Source organism: Danio rerio, chromosome 4, assembly GCF_052040795.2.
Source record: "Danio rerio strain M-AB ecotype USA chromosome 4, GRCz13ab, whole genome shotgun sequence".
NCBI lineage: Eukaryota > Metazoa > Chordata > Actinopteri > Cypriniformes > Danionidae > Danio > Danio rerio.
Genome location: NC_141024.2, coordinates 71,822,438 through 71,834,463, shown reverse-complemented (window position 1 = coordinate 71,834,463; position 12,026 = coordinate 71,822,438). Strand labels below are relative to the sequence as shown.

The 12,026-nt window shown below is 47.0% G+C and overlaps 1 protein-coding gene and 9 non-coding genes across 10 annotated transcripts in view; 9 read left to right on the top strand and 1 right to left on the bottom strand.

The window, feature by feature from the left end:
* myrfl (myelin regulatory factor like) overlaps window positions 1-12,026 on the bottom strand; it is a 250,410-nt gene that overhangs the window by 51,601 nt on the left and 186,783 nt on the right. The window lies entirely within an intron of this gene.
* On the top strand, window positions 3,047-3,119 carry trnam-cau (transfer RNA methionine (anticodon CAU)). Its single transcript has one exon. It is a non-coding gene; the product is annotated as a tRNA-Met (tRNA).
* On the top strand, window positions 3,902-3,974 carry trnam-cau (transfer RNA methionine (anticodon CAU)). Its single transcript has one exon. It is a non-coding gene; the product is annotated as a tRNA-Met (tRNA).
* On the top strand, window positions 4,757-4,829 carry trnam-cau (transfer RNA methionine (anticodon CAU)). Its single transcript has one exon. It is a non-coding gene; the product is annotated as a tRNA-Met (tRNA).
* trnam-cau (transfer RNA methionine (anticodon CAU)) lies at window positions 5,612-5,684 on the top strand. The gene has a single exon. It is a non-coding gene; the product is annotated as a tRNA-Met (tRNA).
* trnam-cau (transfer RNA methionine (anticodon CAU)) lies at window positions 7,343-7,415 on the top strand. Its single transcript has one exon. It is a non-coding gene; the product is annotated as a tRNA-Met (tRNA).
* On the top strand, window positions 8,193-8,265 carry trnam-cau (transfer RNA methionine (anticodon CAU)). Its single transcript has one exon. It is a non-coding gene; the product is annotated as a tRNA-Met (tRNA).
* On the top strand, window positions 9,043-9,115 carry trnam-cau (transfer RNA methionine (anticodon CAU)). The gene has a single exon. It is a non-coding gene; the product is annotated as a tRNA-Met (tRNA).
* trnam-cau (transfer RNA methionine (anticodon CAU)) lies at window positions 10,753-10,825 on the top strand. Its single transcript has one exon. It is a non-coding gene; the product is annotated as a tRNA-Met (tRNA).
* trnam-cau (transfer RNA methionine (anticodon CAU)) lies at window positions 11,603-11,675 on the top strand. Its single transcript has one exon. It is a non-coding gene; the product is annotated as a tRNA-Met (tRNA).

Genomic DNA, 12,026 nt, shown 5'->3' with positions numbered 1-12,026 from the left:
TCTGCGTTCGCTACACAAGCTCTTATAGTAACCAAGGAAACAGTGGCTAAACACTTCTTGTACTATACACAGCTGAAAGCAAGTTTAAATGTCCTACAACTTTACACAAACAGCTGAAAACAAGTCCTCAAACCATACACAACAACTGAAACAAGTCTTAAATGTACTTACAGGCTGCTGGTCTCGATGGTAAAGTGCTTCTCCTCCTACTATAGTTGCTATGGTAACACAACAAGTGTAATATAAACAATTGATCCAGTGCTGTAATTTTTTTACAATATGGTGTAGATTGTACTACAATTCACCACACTTTACTGTAGTAAAACTACACTTTATATTTAATTTTATGAGTTCACTATTCTTAATACGACAGTATGCTTAAGCATTCATTGTAAATGCTAGCCTAAAACATAGGCAGTATACCTTACACTCAAAAACACTAGTATTTATTATAGAATTTATCTTAACCTGTAAGTAAATAGTGTAGCAATATATAAACCATATCAAAATTCTTGGGTTAACAATCAAATAGGAGGATCTCTGGAGAGCAACAGAACGAAAGGAAGAGGAAACACAAGGCACAGATTGTGAGTCTGCATCATCTGACGGAGCGAGAGAAGGTCGTTAGCATGTGAGCAGCCCAGCTAGTGTTGAGTTAACGCGAGGAGTTTTGTCCACAGAGGAAACCGGCACGTTCACTCGCTCGTATTACATGAATGAGCTTACGACATTTGTCAGTGAAACAACGCCATATGCACTTACGTCCGTCTCGCGAATGCACTGTCTTATGCCATTTTCATCTATTTTCCGCTGCGCGTACTGCAAACCGGGCTGAGCCAATAGCCCCGGACCTTGAGCTCAGAAGCTGAAATCATTCTGCGTTCAAAGTAAAGTAAGTCAAAGGTCCCATAGCCAGAGGGAGATTAATGACTGCACGCGCATATATTCTCTAGCCACGAACAAGAAATAGAACTGCAGGATTTTTTATTTGTTAATGTCTTGCGGGCGAAAAGTGTGTTGTAACGCACGCGTTACTAAACATGTACCGAGTAAAATATTACTGAAAATGTATTAGTAATGCCTTACACTACTGCGTTACAGGAAAATGTAATACATTACTGTAATACATTACTTTTGTAACAAATTACTCCCAACACTGTTAGTGAATAGCTGCTGAGCGCAACAAATACTATGTCTATATTTTTTAGGCTGCTCGCTCTTATGTGCTGAAACAATTAACACAACGTCTATCAAAACAAGGATGTTATAAAATACATTTTATACCTAGTTATAACGCAGAATTTCATGTGGTTTTGTATTATTTATATGTGCGCTGACTGTGCTGGGTCACTCGTCAGTGGCGAGAGCACTCGATGCACAATGCCAACAGTCGGTCGGTGACTAAACAAATGTAATGAATGGTAATACGCAGGTCTGTGCTTATAGACAAATAATGTACTGCTGTACAGTAACGTGTCATTTGTTTGTTTTGGTTATCTTCATTTTAATGGTTTCGTTTCGTGATGATTCCATGGTGTGCTTTATCTGCCTGATTCCTGCTGAAGTGGGCGGGTTGTGTGACGTTTGATTTGGGGAACCTTCTGGGGGCAGTGTTTACGTGACGCGCTGCGAGCTACTAGCCCAGGTGTGGGCAAACTTGATCCTGGAGGGCCAGTGTCCTGCATAGTTTAGCTCCAACCCTATTCAAACAGACCTCCCTATAGAGTTCAAGTGATCTTGAAGACACTGATTAGTTTGTTCAGGTGTGTTTGACTAGTGTTGGAACAAAACTCTGCAGGGACACCAGCCCTCGAGGATCAAGTTTGTCCATCCCTGTACTAGCCCGACAGTGGAAACACGACATGATTTTGGCCTCATTACTCAACCTCCCGAGCTATTGGCCCGGCCCAATAAAAGCCCTAGCTTGCACTGAGATTGATGCGCTGCTTTGTCAGTGTTATTGGTGCCAGAGAGTTAAAGACTGAAGCCTGCCATCAAAGCCAAAGATCACATATGTGAGAAGTGGGAATCGAACCCACTCCTCCAGAAGAAGCTGCAACATGACCACAGTGATTTAGACCGCTCAGCCATCCTGACATAGTTACCTGGCCCAAGCTGTCTCCTAGGAGCCACACTGCAGCACCGTGATATGGAAGCTGGTGTTTCACAGTATGCACAGTTTCAACATTCTGCCTCGTTGGCCCAGTAGGCAGCACGTCAGTCTCACAATCTGAAGGTTGTGAGTTCGAGCCTCACACGGGGCAGGGTGGTACCTTTTGGCACACGGGAGCAATCAGATGACTGGGTGGCATTTTTTATCCCCTTCCGTGTGGTTCATGCTTCCTGGGGGCAAAAGAGGCTACAGCTCCTCCGGAGGCCTGGTGGCGTGAAGTTCAAGTAACATTACCTGAGTCTGAAACAATGATGGTAAGATGCTCCCATTCCTGTCACGTTGTCGCTTGACGTTTGGAGTGGATCTATCAAATGTCATGAATTAACAGTGTGTGAGGAATTCACGAAAAGTTCTGCAAATCCCATTAACTTAAAAATCAACGGCATCCCAGGACATTCCACTACAGGGCATTCCAAGACAGTTCTTTAAATCCTCTTTCGGTGCACTTGCATTAAAGCCCTTGTCCATTGATTTGTTCACATGCTTCTCCGAGTTGCTGTTGACAATGCCTTGATCACAAATGCCTTTAAACTTACAGTCTTAAGTGCCCATAAAGGCTGCCAGGGACACTGCTACGCTGCATAAACTTTGGCGCAAAGAGATTGATGCGCTGCTTTGTCAGTGTTATTGTCTTTCTCAGACATGGTGCCAGACAGTTAAAGACTTTGTCCTGAACTCATAGCCAAAGATCACATTTGTCACAAATGGGAATCGAACCCACACCTCCAGAGAAGGCTGTGACCTGACCACAGCGATTTCGACTGCTCAGCCATCCAGACATGTTTACCTGGTCCAAGCTGTCTCCTAGGAGACACACTGCAGAACCGTGATATGGAAGCTAGTGTTTCACAGTTTGAACAGTTCTAGCAGTCTGCCTCGTTGGCGCAGTAGGCAGCGCGTCAGTCTCATAATCTGAAGGTCGCGAGTTCGAGCCTCACATGGGGCAGGGTGGTATATTTTAGCACACGGGAGTGCTTAGATGACTGGGCGGCATTTTTTATCCCCTTCCGTGTGGTTCATGTTTCCTGGGGGCAAAAGAGGCTACAGCTCCTCTGGAGGCATGGTGGCGTGAAGTTCAAAGAACATTACCTGAGTCTGAAGCAATGATGGTAAGATGCTCCCATTCCTGTCACGTTGTCGCTTGGCGTTCGGAGTGGATCTATCAAATGTCATGAATTAACAGTGTGTGAGAAATTCACAAAAAGTTCTGCAAATCCCATTACCTTAAAAATCAACGGCATCCCAGGACATTCCACTACGGGGCATTCCAAGACAGTTCTTTGGATCCCCTTTCGGTGCACTTGCATTAAAGCCCTCGTCCATTGTTTTGTTCACATGCTTCTCCGAGTTGCTGTTGACAATGCCTTGATCACAAATGCCTTTAAACTTACAGTCTTAAGTGCCCATAAAGGCTGCCAGGGACACTGCTACGCTGCATGAACTTTGGCGCAAAGAGATTGATGCGCTTCTTTGTCAGTGTTATTGTCTCAATCTGACATGGTGCCAGAGAGTTAAAGACTTAATCCTGAACTCATAGCCAAAGATCACGTTTGTCAAAAACAGGAATCCAGCCCAAACCTCCAGAGCAGGCTACGATCTGACCACAGCGATTCAGACCGCTCAACCACGCGGACATGTTTACCTGGTCCAAATTGTCTCCTAGGAGCCCCACTGCAGCACCGTGATATGGAAGCTGGTGTTTCACAGTTTGAACAGCGCCAGCAGTCTGCCTCGTTGGCGCAGTAGGCAGCGCGTCAGTCTCATAATCTGAAGGTCGTGAGTTCGAGCCTCACACGGGGCAGGGTGGTACCGTTTGGCACACGGGAGTGCTCAGATGACTGGGCAGCATTTTTTATCCCCTTCCGTGTGGTTCATGCTTCCTGGGGGCAAAAGAGGCTACAGCTCCTCTGGAGGCATGGTGGCGTGAAGTTCAAAGAACATTACCTGAGTCTGAAGCAATGATGGTAAGATGCTCCCATTCCTGTCACGTTGTCGCTTGACGTTCGGAATGGATCTATCAAATGTCATGAATTAACAGTGTGTGAGGAATTCACGAAAAGTTCTGCAAATCCCATTACCTTAAAAATCAACGGCATCCCAGGACATTCCACTACAGGGCATTCGAAGACAGTTCTTTAAATCCCCTTTCGGTGCACTTGCATTAAAGCCCTCGTCCATTGTTTTGTTCACATGCTTCTCCGAGTTGCTGTTGACAATGCCTTGATCACAAATGCCTTTAAACTTACAGTCTTAAGTGCCCATAAAGGCTGCCAGGGACATTGCTACGCTGCATGAACTTTGGCGCAAAGAGATTGATGCACTGCTTTGTCAGTGTTATTGTCTCACTCAGACATGGTGCCAGAGAGTTAAAGACTTAATCCTGAACTCATAGCCAAAGATCACGTTTGTCACAAATGGGAATCGAACCCACACCTCCAGAGGAGGCTGTGACCTGACCACAGCGATTTAGACTGCTCAGCCATCCAGACATGTTTACCTGGTCCAACCTGTCTCCTAGGAGACACACTGCAGCACCGTGATATGGAAGGTAGTGTTTCACAGTTTGAACAGTTCTAGCAGTCTGCCTCGTTGGCGCAGTAGGCAGCGCGTCAGTCTCATAATCTGAAGGTCGTGAGTTCGAGCCTCACATGGGGCAGGGTGGTATCTTTTAGCACACGGGAGCGCTTAGATGACTGGGCGGCATTTTTTATCCCCTTCCGTGTGGTTCATGTTTCCTGGGGGCAAAAGAGGCTACAGCTCCTCTGGAGGCATGGTGGCGTGAAGTTCAAAGAACATTACCTGAGTCTGAAGCAATGATGGTAAGATGCTCCCATTCCTGTCACGTTGTCGCTTGGCGTTCGGAGTGGATCTATCAAATGTCATGAATTAACAGTGTGTGAGGAATTCACGAAAAGTTCTGCAAATCCCATTACCTTAAAAATCAACGGCATCCCAGGACATTCCACTACAGGGAATTCCAAGACAGTTCTTTGGATCCCCTTTCGGTGCACTTGCATTAAAGTCCCCGTCCATTGTTTTGTTCACATGCTTCTCCGAGTTGCTGTTGACAATGCCTTGATCACAAAGGCCTTTAAACTTACAGTCTTAAGTGCCCATAAAGGCTGCCAGGGACACTGCTACGCTGCATGAACTTTGGCGCAAAGAGATTGATGCGCTGCTTTGTCAGTGTTATTGTCTCACTCAGACATGGTGCCAGAGAGTTAAAGACTTAATCCTGAACTCATAGCCAAAGATCACGTATGTCACAAATGGGAATCGAACCCACACCTCCAGAGGAGGCTGTGACTTGACCACAGCGATTTAGACTGCTCAGCCATCCAGACATGTTTACCTGGTCCAACCTGTCTCCTAGGAGCCCCACTGCAGCACCGTGATATGGAAGCTGGTGTTTCACAGTTTGAACAGCTCCAGCAGTCTGCCTCGTTGGCGCAGTAGGCAGCGCGTCAGTCTCATAATCTGAAGGTCGTGAGTTCGAGCCTCACACGGGGCAGGGTGGTACCGTTTGGCACACGGGAGTGCTCAGATGACTGGGCAGCATTTTTTATCCCCTTCCGTGTGGTTCATGCTTCCTGGGGGCAAAAGAGGCAACAGCTCCTCTGGAGGCATGGGGGCGTGAAGTTCAAAGAACATTACCTGAGTCTGAAGCAATGATGGTAAGATGCTCCCATTCCTGTCACGTTGTCGCTTGACGTTCGGAATGGATCTATCAAATGTCATGAATTAACAGTGTGTGAGGAATTCACGAAAAGTTCTGCAAGTCCCATTACCTTAAAAATCAACGGCATCCCAGGACATTCCACTACAGGGCATTCCAAGACAGTTCTTTAAATCCCCTTTCGGTGCACTTGCATTAAAGCCCTCGTCCATTGTTTTGTTCACATGCTTCTCCGAGTTGCTGTTGACAATGCCTTGATCACAAATGCCTTTAAACTTACAGTCTTAAGTGCCCATAAAGGCTGCCAGGGACACTGCTACGCTGCATGAACTTTGGCGCAAAGAGATTGATGCGCTGCTTTGTCAGTGTTATTGTCTCACTCAGACATGGTGCCAGAGAGTTAAAGACTTAATCCTGAACTCATAGCCAAAGATCACATTTGTCACAAATGGGAATCGAACCCACACCTCCAGAGGAGGCTATGACCCAGTGGCGTAGCGGACGGGCCCGCAGGGCACGCACCGCGGGGGGGCCCCGCGTAATTAGGGGGCCCCGCGTCGTCGCGATTTTCAATAAACTGTTGGGAACAACTGTGGTCGGAACCAAAGTTCACACGTCTGTGTTCTCTGAACACCTCTCAAGCGGTGGACTACTTCATTCTGATTGCTTGCCGCCAATGTTGCCAACTTAGCGACTTTGTCACTAGATTTAGCGACTTTTCAGACCCCCCCCTAGCAACAAATCTAGCGACTTTTTTTGTGTGTTATTGGAGATATTTTTAGACTGTCATTTTTCCATACTGTACCGTCCCTACTCTTCTCAACGAGCTGCGTGTGATGCCGCCGGCCCCTCCCCCGCCTCACAGCACTGACAGGCGGCCCAGTCAGACCTCGTACAGCAGCCTCTCCCACCCGCAGCCCGAGAGCAGCTCTGCGTACCGACGACAAATGATTTAGTACAGGCAGTGTGAAGGTATTTCCCTTGTACAGTCAAACAGATCTACTTCTACTTTATTTTAACAATTTATTTGGACTGTTTATTCTTTTCTTGTTCACAATCACAGATAGCCTATTTTAGTGATAGTATCTGAACTTGTCTGAGTTTATTTCATATGAGAGATTACTGCACATTCACTAACGTTACACATCTATAATGATAAACTGTATTCAAACAGCAATAAATTTAGTTAAATAAACATGCTTATATAAAGTGTAGTGCAATTATAAATACCCCTTTATTAACCATAGGCTGTTAAACAGAAACGGTAGAACGTGATGACGTCAGTGATATGCAAATTGACGTATGACGTCAGCGATTCCTGCAGGGGGGCCTCCGCATTTTGCGCTACGCCACTGCTGTGACCTGACCACAGCGATTTAGACTGCTCAGCCATCCAGACATGTTTACCTGGTCCAAGCTGTCTCCTAGCAGACACACTACAGCACCGTGATATGGAAGCTGGTCTTTCACAGTTTGAACAGTTCTAGCAGTCTGCCTCGTTGGCGCAGTAGGCAGCGCGTCAGTCTCATAATCTGAAGGTCGTGAGTTCGAGCCTCACATGAGGCAGGGTGGTACCGTTTGGCACACGGGAGTGCTTAGATGACTCGGCACCCTATCCCCTTTTGTGTGGTTCATGCTTCCTGGGGGCAAAAGAGGCAACAGCTCCTCTGGAGGCATGGGGGCGTGAAGTTCAAAGAACATTACCTGAGTCTGAAGCAATGATGGTAAGATGCTCCCATTCCTGTCACGTTGTCGCTTGACGTTCGGAATGGATCTATCAAATGTCATGAATTAACAGTGTGTGAGGAATTCACGAAAAGTTCTGCAAGTCCCATTACCTTAAAAATCAACGGCATCCCAGGACATTCCACTACAGGGCATTCCAAGACAGTTCTTTAAATCCCCTTTCGGTGCACTTGCATTAAAGCCCTCGTCCATTGTTTTGTTCACATGCTTCTCCGAGTTGCTGTTGACAATGCCTTGATCACAAATGCCTTTAAACTTACAGTCTTAAGTGCCCATAAAGGCTGCCAGGGACACTGCTACGCTGCATGAACTTTGGCGCAAAGAGATTGATGCGCTGCTTTGTCAGTGTTATTGTCTCACTCAGACATGGTGCCAGACAGTTAAAGACTTAATCCTGAACTCATAGCCAAAGATCACATTTGTCACAAATGGGAATCGAACCCACACCTCCAGAGGAGGCTGTGACCTGACCACAACGATTTAGACTGCTCAGCCATCCAGACATGTTTACCTGGTCCAAGCTGTCTCCTAGCAGACACACTACAGCACCGTGATATGGAAGCTGGTCTTTCACAGTTTGAACAGTTCTAGCAGTCTGCCTCGTTGGCGCAGTAGGCAGCGCGTCAGTCTCATAATCTGAAGGTCGTGAGTTCGAGCCTCACATGAGGCAGGGTGGTACTGTTTGGCACACGGGAGTGCTTAGATGACTGGGCACCCTATCCCCTTTTGTGTGGTTCATGCTTCCTGGGGGCAAAAGAGGCAACAGCTCCTTTAGAGGCATGGGGGCGTGAAGTTCAAAGAACATTACCTGAGTCTGAAGCAATGATGGTAAGATGCTCCCATTCCTGTCACGTTGTCGCTTGACGTTCGGAATGGATCTATCAAATGTCATGAATTAACAGTGTGTGAGGAATTCACGAAAAGTTCTGCAAATCCCATTACCTTAAAAATGAACGGCATCCCAGGACATTCCACTACAGGGCATTCCAAGACAGTTCTTTGGATCCCCTTTCGGTGCACTTGCATTAAAGCCCTCGTCCATTGTTTTGTTCACATGCTTCTCCAAGTTGCTGTTGACAATGCCTTGATCACAAATGCCTTTAAACTTACAGTCTTAAGTGCCCATAAAGGCTGCCAGGGACAGTGCTACGCTGCATGAACTTTGGCGCAAAGAGATTGATGCGCTGCTTTGTCAGTGTTATTGTCTCACTCAGACATGGTGCCAGAGAGTTAAAGACTTAATCCTGAACTCATAGCCAAAGATCACGTTTGTCACAAATGGGAATCGAACCCACACCTCCAGAGGAGGCTGTGACCTGACCACAGCAATTTAGACTGCTCAGCCATCCAGACATGTTTACCTAGTCCAAGCTGTCTCCTAGGAGACACACTACAGCACCGTGATATGAAAGCTGATGAATTACAGTTTTCACAGTTCTAGCAGTCTGCCTCGTTGGCGCAGTAGGCAGCGCGTCAGTCTCATAATCTGAAGGTCGTGAGTTCGAGCCTCACACGGGGCAGGGTGATACCTTTTGGCACACGGAAGCGCTCAGATGACTGGGCAGCATTTTTTATCCCCTTCCGTGTGGTTCATGCTTCCTGGGGGCAAAAGAGGCAACAGCTCCTCTGGAGGCATGGGGGCGTGAAGTCCAAAGAACATTACCTGAGTTTGAAGCAATGATGGTAAGATGCTCCCATTCCTGTCACGTTGTCGCTTGACGTTCGGAATGGATCTATCAAATGTCATGAACTAACAGTGTGTGAGGAATTCACGAAAAGTTCTGCAAGTCCCATTACCTTAAAAATCAACGGCATCCCAGGACATTCCACTACAGGGCATTCCAAGACAGTTCTTTAAATCCCCTTTCGGTGCACTTGCATTAAAGCCCTCGTCCATTGTTTTGTTCACATGCTTCTCCGAGTTGCTGTTGACAATGCCTTGATCACAAATGCCTTTAAACTTACAGTCTTAAGTGCCCATAAAGGCTGCCAGGGACACTGCTACGCTGCATGAACTTTGGCGCAAAGAGATTGATGCGCTGCTTTGTCAGTGTTATTGTCTCACTCAGACATGGTGCCAGACAGTTAAAGACTTTATCCTGAACTCATAGCCAAAGATCACGTTTGTCACAAATGGGAATCGAACCCACACCTCCAGAGGAGGCTGTGACCTGACCACAGCAATTCAGACCGCTCAGCCATCCAGACATGTTTACGTGGTGCAAGCTGACTCCTAGGAGCCACACTGCAGCACCGTGATATGGAAGCTGGTGTTTCACAGTTTGAACAGCTCTAGCAGCCTGCCACGTTGGCGCAGTAGGCAGCGCGTCAGTCTCATAATCTGAAGGTCGTGAGTTCGAGCCTCACATGGGGCAGGGTGGTTCCTTTTAGCACACGGGAGCGCTTAGATGACTGGGCGCCATTTTTTATCCCCTTCCGTGTAGTTCATGCTTCCTGGGGGCAAAAGAGGCTACAGCTCCTCTGGAGGCATGGTGGCGTGAAGTTCAAAGAACATTACCTGAGTCTGAAGCAATGATGGTAAGATGCTCCCATTCCTGTCACGTTGTCGCTTGACGTTCGGAATGGATCTATCAAATGTCATGAATTAACAGTGTGTGAGGAATTCACGAAAAGTTCTGCAAGTCCCATTACCTTAAAAATCAACGGCATCCCAGGACATTCCACTACAGGGCATTCCAAGACAGTTCTTTGGATCCCCTTTCGGTGCACTTGCATTAAAGCCCTCGTCCATTGTTTTGTTCACATGCTTCTCCGAGTTGCTGTTGACAATGCCTTGATCACAAATGCCTTTAAACTTACAGTCTTAAGTGCCCATAAAGGCTGCCAGGGACACTGCTACGCTGCATGAACTTTGGCGCAAAGAGATTGATGCGCTGCTTTGTCAGTGTTATTGTCTCACTCAGACATGGTGCCAGACAGTTAAAGACTTTATCCTGAACTCATAGCCAAAGATCACATTTGTCACAAATGGGAATCGAACCCACACCTCCAGAGGAGGCTGTGACCTGACCACAACGATTTAGACTGCTCAGCCATCCAGACATGTTTACCTGGTCCAAGCTGTCTCCTAGCAGACAAACTACAGCACCGTGATATGGAAGCTGGTCTTTCACAGTTTGAACAGTTCTAGCAGTCTGCCTCGTTGGCGCAGTAGGCAGCGCGTCTGTCTCATAATCTGAAGGTCGTGAGTTCGAGCCTCACATGAGGCAGGGTGGTACTGTTTAGCACACGGGAGTGCTTAGATGACTGGGCACCCTATCCCCTTTTGTGTGGTTCATGCTTCCTGGGGGCAAAAGAGGCAACAGCTCCTCTAGAGGCATGGGGGCGTGAAGTTCAAAGAACATTACCTGAGTCTGAAGCAATGATGGTAAGATGCTCCCATTCCTGTCACGTTGTCGCTTGACGTTCGGAATGGATCTATCAAATGTCATGAATTAACAGTGTGTGAGGAATTCACGAAAAGTTCTGCAAATCCCATTACCTTAAAAATGAACGGCATCCCAGGACATTCCACTACAGGGCATTCCAAGACAGTTCTTTGGATCCCCTTTCGGTGCACTTGCATTAAAGCCCTCGTCCATTGTTTTGTTCACATGCTTCTCCAAGTTGCTGTTGACAATGCCTTGATCACAAATGCCTTTAAACTTACAGTCTTAAGTGCCCATAAAGGCTGCCAGGGACAGTGCTACGCTGCATGAACTTTGGCGCAAAGAGATTGATGCGCTGCTTTGTCAGTGTTATTGTCTCACTCAGACATGGTGCCAGAGAGTTAAAGACTTAATCCTGAACTCATAGCCAAAGATCACGTTTGTCACAAATGGGAATCGAACCCACACCTCCAGAGGAGGCTGTGACCTGACCACAGCAATTTAGACTGCTCAGCCATCCAGACATGTTTACCTAGTCCAAGCTGTCTCCTAGGAGACACACTACAGCACCGTGATATGAAAGCTGATGAATTACAGTTTTCACAGTTCTAGCAGTCTGCCTCGTTGGCGCAGTAGGCAGCGCGTCAGTCTCATAATCTGAAGGTCGTGAGTTCGAGCCTCACACGGGGCAGGGTGATACCTTTTGGCACACGGAAGCGCTCAGATGACTGGGCAGCATTTTTTATCCCCTTCCGTGTGGTTCATGCTTCCTGGGGGCAAAAGAGGCAACAGCTCCTCTGGAGGCATGGGGGCGTGAAGTCCAAAGAACATTACCTGAGTTTGAAGCAATGATGGTAAGATGCTCCCATTCCTGTCACGTTGTCGCTTGACGTTCGGAATGGATCTATCAAATGTCATGAACTAACAGTGTGTGAGGAATTCACGAAAAGTTCTGCAAGTCCCATTACCTTAAAAATCAACGGCATCCCAGGACATTCCACTACAGGGCATTCCAAGACAGTTCTTTAAATCCCCTTTCGGT